General features: G+C 44.8%; 1 protein-coding gene across 3 annotated transcripts in view; it reads right to left on the reverse strand.

Moving 5' to 3' along the window:
* Positions 1-12,344, reverse strand: part of LOC115892381 (zinc finger protein 566-like) — a 40,830-nt gene extending 28,486 nt beyond the window's left edge. For all 3 annotated transcript variants that reach the window (XM_030913706.1, XM_030913705.1, XM_030913704.1), the window contains exon 1: positions 12,170-12,344. The gene's annotated coding sequence lies outside the window, so the exon portion shown is untranslated. The remainder of the gene's footprint in view (positions 1-12,169) is intronic.
* Positions 12,345-18,326: the final 5,982 nt, after the last annotated feature.

The raw sequence follows: 18,326 nt of genomic DNA on the forward strand, positions 1-18,326 counted from the left end.
GCACCCAGCCTTGTGTGTATTATTTATAAACATCTTCACTTTAAGACATTTAAAGTGCCCGAAAGAATAAGTTATACTAAAATACTAAAGGAAGACTACATTGTTTAAGGGGAAGAACTGAATTAGTGATCGACATTTAAATGTTTACGAAAACTCTGGTGTTTTGCTTATTAGCTACAAGAACTTAAGAAACTTAAAATTATACAAACTATAAAGAGCACTATTATTCTCTATGCACCAAGCTTCTTGATCATTAAACAATTCATCAATTATTTCATGTAAAACTGACCACTCAGAAAGTAGCACTATGTTGTCAATTACCTAACGGTTTCCTCTACTCACAGGCACTCACTCACTCACTGCATTTCCCCAGATGAATACCAAAGGAATACAAGTGTCTCTTCTTTAAAACCTAAATGCACCCTTTGATATTATTATTATTACTGCTACATGTTAAGCTCTTAGTATTCTTTTATCAACCAAATAGCCTATGATATATAACAGCCAGGAATTGTGCTAGATACTAAAGAGTCAAAAATTATTCAGAAAGATCTGGAAACAGAGTTCCTTCTTCTATAGTGCTCACTTTAAACCCCCCTTTCTGGTCTCTCCTCCTGGCCTTCCTCTGGTTAAAGGGATGTCTTCAAATGCTGTACCTTCCAAGCAAGATGGCATGAAACATTCCCACTTCAACAGCTCCACACCATGCTTGTTGCATTCTCAACACTCCTCATCTTTGCCCCGAGGGCAGCCTACCAGGCTGAATTTTTGCATCGGTGTATCTGCTCCTCTCTTTTAAACTCAGCCCTCATTAATGTAAAAAAAAAAAAAAAAAGTCTTACGAAATGAGAAAGAAAACTTCCTCAACTTGATGAGTAGCATCTACAAAATACCTACTGTTGGGAAAGACAGTCACCGTGGGTCTCTCACACTTAGGCATCTTGCTGGGTATGCCTAGAATGCAAGATTCTAACTACTCATTTCCCAGGGTTATTTATGCAGCTGATAACCTTGAGAGATGAGATAAGAGCACAAACAGCAGGCTTGCTTACTGCTGACTATGAAAGCAATGGATTATCCAGGCTCAGTGTTCCTCAGTGGCTATGCCCGTGCACTGCATGAATAGCATCCATATAGACCCTCATGCTGTCCCCATGGGAGCTGAGAGAAAGAGGAACTGATGAACACTGATGCCTATGCTGCTTGCTGTGCCATGAGTAATAAAGTCTTTGTCTCTGATCCAGGAGTCTCATGTTTCTGCCAGCATTCATGAAACTAACAGGCTAATGTATTAGCTTGTATGTAGGAAAATATCAAATCCTAGAGTTAATATTACACCTAATGTTGAAACACTGAAAAATGTCCCCCTGAATCCAGGAAAAAAAGAATAATGTGTATTATCATCATTTCTTTCTAACAATGTACTAAAGGGCTTGGTCAGTACAATAGGGCACGATGAAGAAATAAAAGGTACAAAGATTGGTAGGAAAGAAATAAAACTATCATTATTCACAGATGATAAGTTGCAGACATAGAAAATCCTAAATAATCAATAAACTCTTAAAATTAGCAAGTGAATTAAATAACATGGTCTCATATAGGGCCAATAGACAAAAATCAATTGCATTTCTAGTAATGAGTAATTGGAAATTTTTTAAAAATGTAAATACTATTCACAGTTTCGATAATAAACATCAAATACCCAGGTATAAAGCTAGCAAAAAATGTTGCTAACAACCACAACAAATTGGGAAGAGAAATTAAGGATCTTAACAAATGTAGACATATACCATATGTACTATAGACTGAATATTGATGTCAATCCTCCCAAAATGAACACAGTTTTTGTTTTGGTTTTTGAGATAGGGTCTTGCTTTGTCATCTAGGCCGGAGTGCCGTGGCACAGTCAAAGCTCGCTGTAGCCTCAACCTGAGGGGCTCAAGCGATTCTCCCACCCTAGGCTGCTGAGAAACTAGGAGTAGAAGTACACCATCAAGTCCAGCTATGTGTTTGGGGTTTTGTTTCTTTGTTTGTTTGTGTGTTTGCTTGGTTTTGGTTTTTTTTTTTTTGTAGAGACAGGGTCTCACTATGTTGCCCAGGCTTGTCTTAAACTCCTGGGCTCAAGCAATCCTCCAGCCTTGGCCTCCCAAAGTGCTGGGATTACAGGTGTGAGCCACTGCATCGGGCCCCAAAATGAACACATAGATTTGTAAACAAAACCCCAGCAAGGCTTTGGGGGGTATAAGGTAAAAATTAGCAAGTTGATTCTAACATTTATTTGGAAATTGGAAGAGCTTATAATAGCCAAGATAGTTTGGAAAAGAAAAAAAGTAGGAGGACTAAAACTACAGATTTCAAGACAGCAATCCATAGAAAAAAATAATAATAAAACCAAACAGAATACAGAGTCCAGAAAGAGAGCCACATAGCCACATGTATATACTGTCACCTGATTTATGAGAAAGACTCCATACAACCAACCTTTCTTCCCTCCCTCTCTCCCTCCCTCCCTCCTTCCTTCCTTTCTTCCTTGTCTCACTCTGTCACACAGGCTGGAGTGCAGTGGCACAATCTTGGTTTACTGCAATCTCTGCCTCCCAGGTTCAAGCGATTCTCCCGCCTCAGCCTCTGGAGTAGGTGGGATTACCACCACGCCCAGCTAATTTTTGTATTTTTAGTGGAGACAGGGTTTCAATATGTTGGCCAGGCTGGTCTCAAATTCCTGACCTCAGGTGATCTGCCTGCCTCAGCCTCCCAAAGTGCTGGGATTACAGGCATGAGCCACCTCGCCCAGCCTCCATGCAATTTAGATGCGCAAGGACACTCTTTTCAATAAACAGTGCCAGAACAACTAGGTGCCCAACTGGAAAAAAAAAATTAAGCTTTACCCCATATGCAAGAATTAATTCAATAGGGATCACAGATTTAAGTGTGAATGTGAATGTTTAAAAGTTTCTGGGCCAGGCGTGGTGGCTCATGCCTGTAATCCCAGCACTTTGGGAGGCCAAGGCCCGCTGAGGCGGGCGGATCACCTGAGGTCAGGAGTTCAAGACCACCCTGGCCAACATGTTGAAACCCCGTCTCTACTAAAAATACAAAAAAAATTAGCCGGGCGTGGTGGCAGATGCTTGTAATCCCAGCTACTCAGGAGGCTGAGGCAGCAAAATCGCTTGAACCCAGGAGGTAGAGGTTGCAGTAAGCTGAGATCACACCACTGAACTCCAGCCTGGGCAACAAGAGTGAGACTTCATCTCAAAAAAAAAAAAAAAAAAAAAAAAAAACTTCTAAAAGAAAACATAGGAGGCTATCTTCAAGACCTTGAGGGGAGTGGGAATACAAAAAAAAAAAAAAAAAACCGCTACTCATAAAAGACAAAGCACTAAATAAATATCTGCTACAAAAAAGGGGAAAGACGTAAACAGGCAATCTTTAAAAAGACTCTGAAATGTTCAAACACACTCATAATGAGAGAAATTAGAAAACAACACTGAGGGCTCGGCACAGTGCCTCACACCTGTAATCTCAGCACTTTGCGAGGCGGAGTAGGATGCATCACCTGAGGTCAGGAACTCGGGACCAGCATGGCCAACATGGTAGAACCCCATCTCTACTAAAAACACAAAAATTAGCTGGGCGTGGTGGCAGTCACCTGTAATCCCAGCTACTCGGGAGGCTGAGGCAGGAGAATCAACGCAGGAGGCGGAGGTTGCAGTGAGCTGAGATCGCACCACTGCACTCTAGCCTGGGCAACAGAGCCAGACTCTGTCTAAAAAAAAAAAAGAAAAGAAAAAGAAAGAAAGAAAATAAAACTGAGGTACTATTTCTCATCTATTAGACTAGACTGGTGAAAACTAAAAAGCATGACAACGGCCGGGCGCGGTGGCTCAAGCCTGTAATCCCAGCACTTTGGGAGGCCGAGACGGGTGGATCACGAGGTCAGGAGATCGAGACCATCCTGGCTAATACGGTGAAACCCCGTCTCTACTAAAAAAAAATACAAAAAACTAGCCGGGCGAGGTGGCGGGCGCCTGTAGTCCCAGCTACTCCGGAGGCTGAGGCAGGAGAATGGTGTGAACCCGGAAGGCGGAGCTTGCAGTGAGCTGAGATCCGGCCACTGCACTCCAGCCCGGGCGACAGGGCGAGACTCCGTCTCAAAAAAAAAAAAAAAAAAAAAGCATGACAACATATTCTGTTAGGTGAGCTGTGAAGGGAAACAGACACGCTCATACATACCAAGTAGGAATAAAAACTGGTACAACAGCTGTAGAGGGGAATTTTGCAATACTTCACAAAACTAACTTACCTTTTGACCCAGCAATACTGCTTCTAGGAATCTACCATAAAGATACTCCTCCAGCAATACAAAAACACATATATACAAGGTTATTGCAGCACTGTTTCTAGTAACAAAATATTATAAATGACTTAAATATCCATACATAGGAAAGTAGTTCCATAAACTATGATAAATCCACAGGCTGCAGTATTATGTAACAATTAGAAAAGAATTATGAATATCTCTTTAACTGCCCGAGTGTTATCCAGCATGTATCATTAAGAGAAAGAAATAATGTACAAAAGAGTGCCTAGAGAATGCTATCTTTAATATAAAAAGAATGCAGGTAACTCTTCATTTGTGCAAAAGAAATACAGCAAGGATAAAGCAGAAACAAATGAAGTGGAATACGTACAAGGAGTCTGTGGGAAGTAAGTTAATTTTTATTTTATTTTATTTTATTTTATTTTATTTTATTTTATTTTATTTTATTTTTTGAGACGGAGTCTTGCTCTTTCTCCCAGTCTGGAGTGCAGTGGCATGATCTCGGGTCACTGCAAGCTCCGCCTCCCGGGTTCACGCCATTCTCCTGCCTCAGCCTCCCTAGTAGCTGGGACTATAGGCGCCCGCCACCACACCCGGCTAATTTTTTGCATTTTTAGTAGAGACGGGTTTTCACCATGTTAGCCAGGATGGTCTCGATCTGATCTCGTGATCCGCCCGCCTTGGTCTCCCAAAGTGCTGGGATTACAGGCGTGAGCCACCATGCCCGGCGAATGTTTTCACATTCAAAATAGTGTAGCCTGCTACAATCAACCAGGATGTGGGGGAACCCAAATGCAACGAATGATCTTTAAATGTAAGAAAAATGAGTAGCAAAACCACACTGAAAAAAGTGGCAAAGAAAATAACTAAATTGAGTAACTTTGGAAGATGTTTTTTACTATATACTGTAAGCTTAAAGAAAAGAGCTACACAGAGATTCTCTACTGTAGTTAGTAAATTTGTTTTTTACACAGGTCCAGGTTAGCAACTCTGAACTAATCTGCATGTATTCTAGGATAGAGCTAGTTATTGATTCTGAGCAGCAGGTTTCTCTCTGTTGGAAAATGAAGTAACCAGGAAATGGCTAAATTTGATGGGAGACAATTCTCCACGGGTCTTGCATGTTTCTGCGTATCTTGCAAGCAGAGGTACTAAGTGCTTTTGTTCTGCACTATTTTGCCAAGTTGTTTATACAGTGAACAGCCTTGGAAGACAGAGTCCATCTCCTTCTACAGCAAAGGGTAGGCATTCTAACTACCCGTTATAAAAAATTCAGGTTTATGGCCGGGCGCGGTGGCTCAAGCCTGTAATCCCAGCACTTTGGGAGGCCCAGACGGGCGGATCACGAGGTCAGGAGATCGAGGCCATCCTGGCTAACACGGTGAAACCCCGTCTCTACTAAAAAATACAAAAAACTAGCCGGGCGAGGTGGCGGGCGCCTGTAGTCCCAGCTACCTGGGAGGCTGAGGCAGGAGAATGGCGAAAACCGGGGAGGCGGAGCTTGCAGTGAGCTGAGATGCGGCCACTGCAGTCCAGCCTGGGCGACAGAGCGAGATTCCGTCTCAAAAAAAAAAAAAATCAGGTTTCCTAGGGTCAAGGGAACACACAGATACCTGTGTATTTTGCATAATCCTGGGTGTATGACTGAATCAGTGCCAGGAGAATGTAGATATTCTGAAGATTGCCATGAGCAACAAAGCATCCTTTGTCTCTGACTCAGAAGTCTAATGTCTTCTGAACGTATCTGTGATACTGACAAGCTAACTTACTAGCTTACAACTAGGGTAAAATCTCAGATATTTCATAGTTCTTGGGGAAAAAAAATATCCTGTGGTACTGGAATAGAACTGAACATATGAGTATAAACTGGTGTGTTTTTAACATAAAAAAAATAGACATAAACGTGTGTATAGACATTTGTGTATTTTCTCACTGTCTCCACTGACCAGAACCAGAGCAAAGACACACCAGTAGTACTAAGCACACCAAGTGCCCAGATCTTGGTTTATAAATGCATTCTCCAATAAAAAAAAACTAACACTGCTTGGAGAAATTGCTGAGACCAGAGATGGAAGAGGGAAGATACAAGATGAGCCTGGAACATCTTATGGTGCCAGAAAGCGGGGTCCAGGGGAAGCTTTAAAAAAATGATCACACATTGGAAAGGACACAAGAGCCAACTTAAGGAGCTTCTGATGGTCAAATCTGGGAAATTTTAAACAGCAAAATAAATAAATAATAATAATAGAGAATAGAATAAAATAAATGTCCATGAATCCATAGGTAGATAATTGAATAAACAAATGAGGATAAAAGAAAAACTTCAGCTGAATTAAATGTAAAGGAGTTTCATTGGGCAATGAACGATTCGCAAATCAGGCAACCTCCAGAATCACGGCAGATTCAGAGGCACTCCAGGGATGCCTTGTGGTCAGAACACGTTTATAAACAAAGAAAGGGAAGTGACATATAAAAATCAGAAGTGAGGTGGAGAAACAGCTCAACTGGTTACAAGTTAGTGTTTGCCTTTTTTTTTTTCCTTGAGATGGATTTTCCCTCTTCTTGCGCAAGCTGGAGTGCAATGGAGTGATCTCGACTCACTGCAATTCTCCTGTGTCAGCCTCCTGAGTAGCTAGGATTACAGGCACACTCCACCACACCTGGCTAATATTTTGTATTTTCAGTAGAAATGGGATTCCATCATTTTGGTCAAGCTGGTCTCCAACTCCTGACCTCAGGTGATCCGCCTGCCTCGGCCTCCCAAAGTGCTGGGATTACAGGCGTGAGTTACCGTGCCTGGACACTGAGAAGAGTATAACGTCATTTCTGTGATCTTCTTGCCAAAACTGCACAGTCTAAATCTAACCATAAGGAAACATCAGGCAAACCCAAATTGAAAGATATTCTACAGGCCGGATGTGGCAATCCCAGCACTTTGGGAGTCTAAAGCAGGAGGATAGCTTGAAACCAGGAGTTCAAGACCAGCCTCGGCAATATAGCAAGATGTTATCTCTACAAAAAAAAAAGAAAAGAAAAGAAATAGCCAGGAGTGGTGGTGTACACCTATAGTTCCAGCTACTCAGGGGCTGAGGTGGAAGAATTGCTTGAGCCCTAAAGGTTAAGGCTGCAGTGAGCCATGATCATGCCACTGCATTCGCATTCGCACTCCAGCTTGGATGATGGAGGAAGACCTTGTCTATTAAAAAAAAAAAAGTGGCCAGGACCGGGTGCGGTGGCTCACACCTGTAGTCCCACTACTTTGGGAGGTCAAGTCGGGCGGATCACCTGAGGTCAGGAGTTCGAGATCAGCCTGGCCAACATGGTGAAATCCCATCTCTACTAAAAATACAAAAATCAGCCAGGGGTGGTGGCAGGTACGTGTAATCCCAGCTACTTGGGAGGCTGAGACAGGAGAATCGCTTTAACCGGGGAGGCAGAGGTTGCAGTGAGCTGAGATCGCGCCATTGCACTCCAGCCTGGGGGTCAAGAGTGAGACTTCGTCTCAAAAAAAAAAAAAAAAAAAAAAAAAAGTGGCCGGGCGCGGTGGCTCAGGCCTGTAATCCCAGCACTTTGGGAGGCCAAGGCAGGTAGATCACGAGGTCAGGAGTTCAAGACCAGCCTGGCCAATATGGTGAAACCCCGTCTCTGCCAAAAATACAAAAATTAGCTGGGCATGATGGTGCATGTCTATAGTCCCAGCTGCTCAGGAGGCTGAGGCAGGAGAATCACTGGAACCCAGGAGGCGGAGGCTGTGGTGAGCCAAGATCGTGCCATTACACTCCAGCCTGGGTGACAGAGACTCCGTCTCAAAAAATAAGAGAGAGAAAGAAAGAGAAAAAAATATATATTTTCCAAAATAACTGGCCAGTACTCTTCAAAAGGGTCAAAGTCCTGAAAGATAAAAAGGATTAAAGAACTCTCACAGATGGAAGGAGACTGATGAAACAAGACAATTCGATGCAGGACCTTGGATTAGATCCTGAAACAGTAAAGAAAATTCAACAAAATGTGAAAAAGGTCTCTAATTTAATTAAGAGTCTTCCTATCAGCATAAATTTCCTGGTTTTCATCATTGTACTGTGGCACCTGAAAAGTATTTGCGAATTCCTTATACTATGTTCACAATATGAAAATAAATTTTTAGGTGAGGCATGGTTGCTCACACCTGTAATCCCAGCACTTTGGGGGGATGAGGTGGTTGGATCACCTGAGGTCAGGAGTTCGAGACTAGCATGACCAACATGGTGAAACCCTGTCTCTACTAAAAATACAAAATTAGCTGGCCGTGGTGGCACAAGCCTGTAATCCCAACTACTTGGGAGGCTGAGGCAGGAGAATTGCTTGAACCTGGGAGGCGGAGGTTGCAGTGAGCTGAGAGTGTGCCATTACACTCCAGCCTGGGCAGCAAGAGGGAAACGCTGTCTCAAAAAAAAGGAAGGAAGGAAGGAAGGGAGGGAGGAATATTTTTTAAAAATTAAAAAGGGGAAAGTGGACACAAAAAAGAGGATATACACTGGGGCTGGGCACGGTGGCTCACGCCTGTCATCCCAGCACTATGGGAGGCCAAGGTGGGCGGATCACAAGGTCAGGAGATCGAGACCATCCTGGCTAACACAGTGAAACTCCGTCTCTACTAAAAATATAAAAAATTAGCCGGGTGTGGTGGCAGGCACCTGTAGTCCTAGCTACTAGGGAGCCTAAGGCAGGAGAATGGCATGAACCCGGGAGGCGGAGCTTGCAGTGAGCCAAGATCACGCCACTGCACTCCAGCTTGGTCGATACAGCGAGACTCCAACTCAAAAAAAAAAAAAAAAAAAAAAAGGATATACAAATGGCCAGTAAAAATACAAAAAGGTGCTGAACATCATTTCACATCAAGGAAATACAAATTAAAACTATGATGAGGCTGGATGCAGTGGCTCACACCTATAATCCCAGGACTTTCGGAGGCTGAGGCAGGCAGGAGTTTCACATGGTAAAACTCTGTCTCTACTAAAGATACAAAAATTAGCTGGGCGTGGCGGCGCGCACCTGTAACCCCAGCTACTCAGGAGGCTGAGGCAGGACAATCACTTGAACCTGGGAGGCGGAGTTTGCAGTGAGTTGAGATCACACAACTACACTCCAGCCTGGGCAACAGAGCAAGACTCTGTCTCAAAAAACAAAACAAAACAAAAACCTATGATGAAACTGTACCACACAACGAATAAAATAGTTAAAAGACTAACAGTACCAAATTACGGAGAGGATATGAAGCAACTGGAACTCTTACACATTGCTGGATGGAGTGTAAACTGGAACACCCACAGAGAGCGTGGTAGCAACTATTAAACATTAGCCTACCCTATGAGCTAGCAATGCCACTCCTAAGTATCAACCCAGAAGAAAAGCCTTCATGTGTTCACCAAAAACAGGGTAGAGTGTTCACAGCTGCAGCATCATTTGTAACAGCCCCAAACTGGAAACTACCCAAATATCCATTAACAATGTAATCGACTAATATACTACAATATATCCCCACTGTAATGAGAACTAAGTACAATTATGCTGAACAACATGAATGAATTTCACAAACATAATATATAAGAAAAGAAGCCTGGCATAAAACAGTATATGCTGTATAACTGCATATATACAGGAAGTTCAAGAATGTGTAAGACAGCCAGATGCATTGGCTCATGCCTATAATCCCAGCACTTTGGGAGACCAAGACGGGCGGATCACCTGAGGTCAGGACCAGCCTGGCCAACATGGAGAAACCCTGTCTCTAATAAAAATACAAAAATTAGCCAGGCATGATGGTTGGGTGCCTGTAATCCCAGCTACTCAGGAGGCTGAGGCAGGAGAATCGCTTGAACCCAGGAGGTGGAGGTTGCAGTGAGCCAAGATCACGTCACTGCACTCCAGCCTGGGCAACAAGAGCAAGACTCTGTTTCAAAAAAAAAAAAAAAAAGAATGGGTAAAACTAGTTAATGATGATAGAATTCACAATAGATTGTTCGGGGGAGAAATTACTGAGAAGGGTCATGAGGGAACCATCTCAGGTCCTGGCAAAGTTCTTTGTATAGATCTAGGAGTGTTACACAGCTGTACACTTAAGATTTGTACACTTGGCCGGGCGCGGTGGCTCAAGCCTGTAATCCTAGCACTTTGGGAGGCCGAGACAGGCGGATCACGAGGTCAGCAGATCGAGACCATCCTGGCTAACACGGTGAAACCCCGTCTCTACTAAAAATACAAAAACTAGCTGGGTGAGGTGGCGGGCGCCTGTAGTCCCAGCTACTTGGGAGGCTGAGGCAGGAGAATGGCGTAAACCCGGGAGGCGGAGCTTGCAGTGAGCTGAGATCCGGCCACTGCACTCCAGCCTGGGCGACACAGCGAGACTCCGCCTCAAAAAAAAAAAAAAAAAAAAGATTTGTACACTTTATATAGGCTCTATCCATGTATCTGTTGACAGCCTCCTGCTCTGTTGCCCAGGCTGAAGGGCAGTGGTGTGATCATGGCTTACTGCAGCCGCAAAGCACTGGGCTCAAGCGATCCTCTCATCTCAACCTCCTGAGTAGCTAGGACTTATAAGTGCCAGTCACCATGCCAGGCTAATTTTGTATGTATGTATGTATGTATGTATGTATGTATGCATGCATGGTAGAGTTAGGGTCTCACGATGTTGCCCCGGCTGCTCTCGAACTCCTGGCCTCAAGCGATCCTCTTGCCTTGGCCTAGCAAAGTGCTGGGATTACACACATGAGCCCCCACACCTGGTCTAAAATTTTTTTAACTCCTGGAACTATGTTTTGGTAGTGATAAGGAGCAATAAGATATTTCGAACATTGCTGTTCAACTACAAATTTGTGCAGCCACTCTGGTATATATTTTGACACTGTTTAGTAAAGTGGAAGATATATGAACCAGCAATTCTGCTGGTAAATAAGCATGTGTACCCCGTGTGAAAGAATGTTTGTGGTCGTGTTGTTTATAAAATAAAAAACTATAAATAACTAATATGGGCATCATTACTAGAAAGGATGAATAATTGTGGTATACTTCAAAAGCAAGAATACAATATAGCAAAGAAATTGAATTGACCGCTATTTTATCTAATAGAAATGATTCACAGAATTGTAAAAATAAACCAAAGACAGTATGACAACATTAATATAAAGTTTTAAAACGGGGAAAAACTGGAGTATAATGCCTAGAGAAGTATACTTAAGTGATAAAACCTCACACTGATAAGTCTATCCAGTCACACAAACCTGATCACACCCTCACCTTGGGGACATTCAGCTACAGACAATCCACGCCCAAAGCAACAGGGTCGCACACGGAGGGCCTCCATCGGTCTCATAAGCACAAGTGCACACTTACCGAAGAGACATTCACAGTCACAACCCCATTGTCACAACCACATTGTCGGCGCACACCTGTACCCGGTCACAGTCACGATCACACATGAACCACAGCCACACACACAGATAGAAACATGCAGTTACTCGCAGGTATCCCCACCTGAACTCTGCCGCACAGTCACACAGCACACAGTCACACACCACTACGGAGACAAACGCAGTAACATTCAACCAGACACCAGCTCCCCACAGCCGCACACACAATGTCGCACGTGGTCTCGCTCCCTCTCACACACACCAGCAGCCACAGTCTCCGAGGCCGTGCTGCACACGGTGTGAGCGTTGGAAACACACTCATCACAAGAGCAGCCTGTCACAATCGCGCGAGCATTCACCACACACCTCCATACAGAGGCAAGCGCACACTTTCAATCTCACCTCCACCGCCTCACAAAGCCGAGGCCCGGCCCCCGGCCCCGCCCTCTCCCGGGTTCCTCACCTCTGGCCTTACAAGCTTCCGAAGCAGCAGAACCCTCCACAGCAGAACCCTCCACAGCACTGGGGTAGTTGCTGGTAAAGCCCTCAGGGTCCCGCCAGCGCGTGACTTGGATGCTGAATTCCCGCGAGAAATACAGTCTTGCCGAGGAGTCCTCTGGGAAACGTAGTCAGAGACGTATCAAGGCCGGGCAAGATGGCTCCCGATTGTCAGAATTGCTGTCCGCGCCTAGCGTCAGCCCAGGCGAAAGGATCGCCCCCCTCATCAAACCGCTCACGCCCCAGAGGCCTCACGGAGCCCCGGCTCAGGCTCGGGCCTTGGCCCCCAAAGAAAGCCACTCCGACGTGTTTGAGATGGGCTTAGTTCCCGGACCCGTCCTACTGCCCCCAGGCGCTGGACAGCCTCAGAAGGAGGACAAGTCTGCATGGAAAGATGATCGCACAGCTGAGCCTTCTGGGAGATGTAGTTCGGAGCTGGGAAGGCGGTTGGACCCTCCGAAAGTCATCTTAATTGCTCTCACAGATAAGCCGGCGCTGCGCCGCAGGCCTGAGTGCTCTGCGCCCAGAGTGCGCAGGCGCAAACATCCCGGGTTGCAGTTTTGGCCTTTTAGTGCTCCTTAGTGCAGAGGGGTTATGAGACCAGAGGTTGTGAGACTCAAAACTGATGGGGGAGGCAGAAGGGGTGTAGACCAGGAACCTGCGAAGTGATGGGGGAGGTCGAAGGAAAGGAATCGCCAAACGTGGGACAGGTTTGGAGAGGCAGAAAGAGAGGAGTGTGAAATTGCAAAGGGCAGGTGTTAATCTGACTTCTGCGTGCTTTGTGATAAATGAGTGCAACAGAAAGTAAGAGGAGTTTCACTTTCTACTTCTGCAATTATTTGTGTACTTGGACTAAGTGTATCTTATGGCCAGTATTTGACTGCTTTTGACCTATAAAGATATTGTATACACAGTCATGCATAACTTAATAATAAGGATATATTTTGGCCGGGTGCGGTGGTTCACGCCTGTAATCCCAGCACTTTGGGAGACTGAGGGGTTCGAGACCAGCCTGGGCAACATGGCATAAACCCCATCTATACTAAAAATGCAAAAATTAGCCAGGCGTGGTGGTGCACACCTGTATGTAGTCCCAGCTACTCTGGAGGCTGAGGCAGGAGAATCACTTGAACCCAGGAGGCGGAGGTTGCGGTGAGCCGAGATTGCGCCACAACACTCCAGCCTGGGCGACAGAGACTCGGTCTCAAAAAAAAAAAAAAAAAAGAATACATTCTGAGAAAAGCATTGTTGGGCAATTTCATCATCGTGTAATGATTTCATCATTATAGAGTGTACTTACACAAACCTAGACAGTATAGCTGACTGAATACTTAGGCTGTATGGTATAACCTGTTGCTCCTAGACTACAAAGCTATACAGCATGTTACTGTACTGAATACGGTACTTGTACTGAATACAGTTGGAACACTTTAGGGACCAGCCCCACAGGGTCTGTGGGTTTTTCTCCCCGTGTGCGGAGATGAGAGATCGTAGAAATAAACACAAAAGACAAAGAGATGAAAAGACAGCTGGGCCCAGGGGACCACTACCACCAAGAGGCAGAGACCAGTAGTGGCCCCGAATTCCAGGCTGCGCTCTTATTTATTGGATACAAGACAAGGGGGCAGGGTAAGGAGTGTGAGTCATCTCCAGTGATAGATAAGGTCATGTGTCCGCTGGACAGGGGGCCCTTCCCTGTTTGGAAGCTGAGGCGGAGAGAGAGAGAAGACAGCTTGCGCCACTATTTCTGCATATCAGAGACTTTCAGACTTACACACCAGCAGCCACAGTCTCCGAGGCCGTGCTGCACACGGTGTGAGCGTTGGAAACACACTCATCACAAGAGCAGCCTGTCACAATCGCGCGAGCATTCACCACACACCTCCATACAGAGGCAAGCGCACACTTTCAATCTCACCTCCAACGCCGCACAAAGCCGAGGCCCGGCCCCCGGCCCCACCCTCTCCCGGGTTCAAGTGATCCTCTCATCTCAACCTCCTGAGTAGCTAGGACTTATAGGTGCCAGCCACCATGCCTGGCTAATTTTTTATGTATTATGTATGTATGTATGTATGTATGTATGTATGGTAGAGTTAGGGTCTCATGATGTTGCCCGGGCTGGTCTCCAACTCCTGGCCTCAAGCGATCCTCTCGCCTTGGCCTGGCAAAGTGCTAGATAGCTACTGCTATCTAGAAGGCAGATCCAGGTGTACAAGATGGAACATGGAAGCGGACCGGGAGTGTGACCGCTGAAGCACAGCATCACAGGAAGACGGTTAGGCCTCCGGATAACTGCAGGCGGGCCTGACTGATGCCAGGCCCTCCCCAAGAAGGGGTGGAGTAGAGTCTTCTCTAAACTCCCCCAGGGAAAGGGAGACTCCCTTTGCTGGTCTGCTAAGTAGCAGGTGCTTTTCCTTGGCACTGACGCTACCGCTAGACCATGGTCTGCTTGGTAACAGGCATCTTCCCAGACGCTGGCATTATTGCTAGACCAAGGAACCCTCTGGTGGCCCTGTCCAGGCATAACAGAAGGCTCACACTCTTGTGTCTGGTCACTTCTCACCATGTCCCTTCAGCTCCTATCTCTGTATGGCCTGCTTTTTTTCTAGGTTATGATTGTAGAGTGAGGATTATTATAATATTTGAATAAAGAGTAATTACTACAAACTAATGATTAGTGATATATATAATCATATCTGTGATCTATATCTAGTATAACTCTTGTTATTTTATATATTTTATTATACTGGAACAGCTCGTGCCCTCAGTCTCTTGCCTCAGCACCTGGGTGGCTTGCCGCCCACAGAACACCGTGGTATTTATGTATCTAAACACACAAAAGGTACAGTAAAAAAAACAGCATACAAAGTAGAAAATGGTATACCTGTATAGGGTACTTACCATGAATGAAGGCTGCAGGACTGGAAGTTGCTCTGGAGAGTCGATGAGAGGTGAGTGAATGTGAAGGCTAGGACATTACGGTACACCACTCTAGACTTCATAAACACTGTACACTTAGGCTACATTACATTTATTTAAAGTTTTTCTTCCATAATAACCCTTCCTTGCTGTAACATTTTTACTTTATAAACGTTCAAAATTTTAAAAACTTTTTGACTCTTCTGTAATATCACTTAGCTTAAAACACAAACACATTGCACAACCCATGTGGGATCCGTATTTCTTGGTAAGGAAATGTTCCAGGTCAGATGTCATTCTTATGTGGCCACGTAGAGGTAGAAAGACTGCATATATGATACCGCCTTTCCCAACCACGGGTTCATATTCTAACATATCACAACAAGGCCCAATATTTATGGGGTCATAGAAAATAGGATTCACTATGGTTGGAGAATTTCCAGAGCCAACTTAAGTTCAGAAATGCTGGCAATGAGAATGGTGAGTGGGAATCTAGTGTAATGATTTACATAGTTGAAACTATTAACTGGGCCAGGCACGGTGGCTCACGCCTGTAATCCCAGCACTTTGTGAGGCTGAGGTGGGTGGATCACCTGAGGTCAGGAGTTTGAGACCAGCCTGGGCAACATAGTGAAACCCCATCTCTACTAAAAATACAAAAGTTAGCCAGGCGTGGTGGCGCACATCTGTGATACCAGCTACTCAGGAGGCCGAGACAGGAGAACTGCTTGAACTTGGGAGGCGGAGGTTGCAGTCTGCCGAGATCATGCCACTGCATTCAAGCCTGAGCAACAGAGCAAAGACTCCATCTCAAAAAAAAAAAAAATTAAAATTAAATAAAACATATTTCTGACAGCCATTATTTTTGTTTGGGGCAATTTTAAAGTTTCTCTTTTGTCACAAGAACAGGAGTGTACCTATGCAAAGGCTCGAAATAGACCATCTTTTTTTTTTTTTTTTGAGTTGGAATTTTGCTCGTGTTGCCCAGGCAGGCTGGAGTGCAATGGCGTGATCTCGGCTCACCACAGCCTCCATCTCCCAAGTTCAAGTGATTCTCCTGCCGCAGCCTCCCAAATAGCTGGGATTACAGGCATGCACTACCATGCCTGGCTAATTTTGTGTTTTTAGTAGAGACGGGGTTTCTCCATGTTGGTCGGACTGGTCTTGAACTCCCGATCTCAGGGGATCCGCCCGCCTCGGCCTCCCCAAGAGATGGGATTACAGGCATGAGCCACCGTGCCTGGAAAATAGGCCATCTTTTTAAACAAAAAGGCAATGATTCACAAAAGTCTATGAATAGAACATGTAACTAGTTGATATAAATCTAATAGGATTTGTTAAAAATCAGTCAAATCTAATACATCTGAAGTGTTCTTGTATAAAATACCACATGAAGAAAAGAAGACTTTATTAATGTCTAAAAAAAAATGGGTTTGTTGGCCGGGCGCGGTGGCTCAAGCCTGTAATCCCAGCACTTTGGGAGGCCAAGACGGGCGGATCACGAGGTCCGGAGATCGAGACCATCCTGGCTAACACAGTGAAACCCCGTCTCTACTAAAAAAATACAAAAAATTAGCCGGGCGAGGTGGCGGGCGCCTGTAGTCCCAGCTACTCGGGAGGCTGAGGCAGGAGAATGGCGTAAACCCGGGAGGCGGAGCTTGCAGTGAGCTGAGATCCGGCCACTGCACTCCAGCCTGGGCAACAGAGTGAGACTCCATCTCAAAAAAAAAAAAAAAAAAAAGGTTTGTTCATAGACAGTATGACAAGTAACCATTAAAAGTGTTTACGGAGACATAAGGATATGCAACATTATTCTTCCTGAACACTTTGAGTTCAAGACTTTCCACTCAATAAAACAGGAAAGGATCTGAAACTGAGAAAATGTATTTTGAGTACAAACAGCTTGTGAAACATAATACTTTTTTTTTTTTTTTTGCATCATCAGACGGTTTTGCTGACCTCATGACTAACTTCCCCACTCAGTATGCAATTCACAGGTAAGCGTGGGGCTGGGCACAGTGGCTCACGTCTGTGATCCCAGCACTTTGGGAGGCTGAGGCAGGTGAACCACCGGAGGTCGGGAATTCGAGACCAGTCTGGCCAACATGGTGAAACCCCATCACTACTAAAAATACAAAAATTAGCTGGGCGTGATGGCGTATGCTTGTAATCCTAGGTACTCGGGAGGCGGACACAGGAGAATCGCTTGAACCTGGGAGGCAGAGGTTGCAGTGAGTCCAGATCTCGCCACTGCACTCCAGCCTGGGTGACAGAGCAAGATTCCATCTCAAAACAAAACAAAAAATAGATGTGAGAGGAGAGACGTGTCTCACAGGAGCCTGTACTGTCTTCAATCCTATGTGTGCAGGTATCTACCACAGGCAAACAATTTTCTCCCCATTTTGTAGCAATATGATCTTCCTACTAGCAAAAAGAGTTAAACAGCCCCTGTAGACTGAAGGGACTAGAGTCACAGGATGAAGCTTTCCTCTTACTATTTCTAATTTTGATGTTTGAACTTTTTTTCTTTTTCCTTGAGACAGAGTCTTGCTCTGTCGCCCAGGCTGGAGTGCAGTGGCACGATCTTGGCTCACTGCAACCTCCACCTCCCGGGTTCAAACAATTCTCCTACCTCAGCCTCCCGAGTAGCTGGGACTACAGGCGCTCGCCACCACGCCCAGCTAATTTCTATATTTTTAGTAGAGATGGAGTTTCACCATGTTGGCCAGGCTGGTCTCGAACTCCTGAACTCAGGTGATTCACCTATGTTGGGCTCCCAAGTGCTGGGATTACAGGCGTGAGCCACCGTGCATGGCCTGATGTTTGAACTCTTAAGGCAACATTCTAGAGAACGCTGTTCGGGACCTGCTGTGCCCAGGGACCGATAAAGAAAAAAGCTCTATTAATGACTGAAGTTGGTTGTTAGTAAATCACATCCTAGTCTTTCAGCACTTCCATAAGCAGACGACATCTTCAGTTGTCTAGCTCTTGTAGTTTTAGCACTGCAACATCAATGATGCCTCTGTCCAAAATCGGTTAAAAAGACCGTAATTTTTTTCTTAGTTCATCTATTTTTCTTTTTTTTTTTTTTTTGTTTGTTTGTTTGTTTGTTTGTTTTTAAGTTTTACAGTTTTTTTTTTTTTTTTTTTTTTTTTTTTTTTTGAGGCAGAGTCTCACTCTGTCGCCGGGGCTGGAGTGCAGTG

Source organism: Rhinopithecus roxellana, chromosome 12 (genome assembly GCF_007565055.1).
Source record: "Rhinopithecus roxellana isolate Shanxi Qingling chromosome 12, ASM756505v1, whole genome shotgun sequence".
In the NCBI taxonomy this organism is placed as follows: domain Eukaryota; kingdom Metazoa; phylum Chordata; class Mammalia; order Primates; family Cercopithecidae; genus Rhinopithecus; species Rhinopithecus roxellana.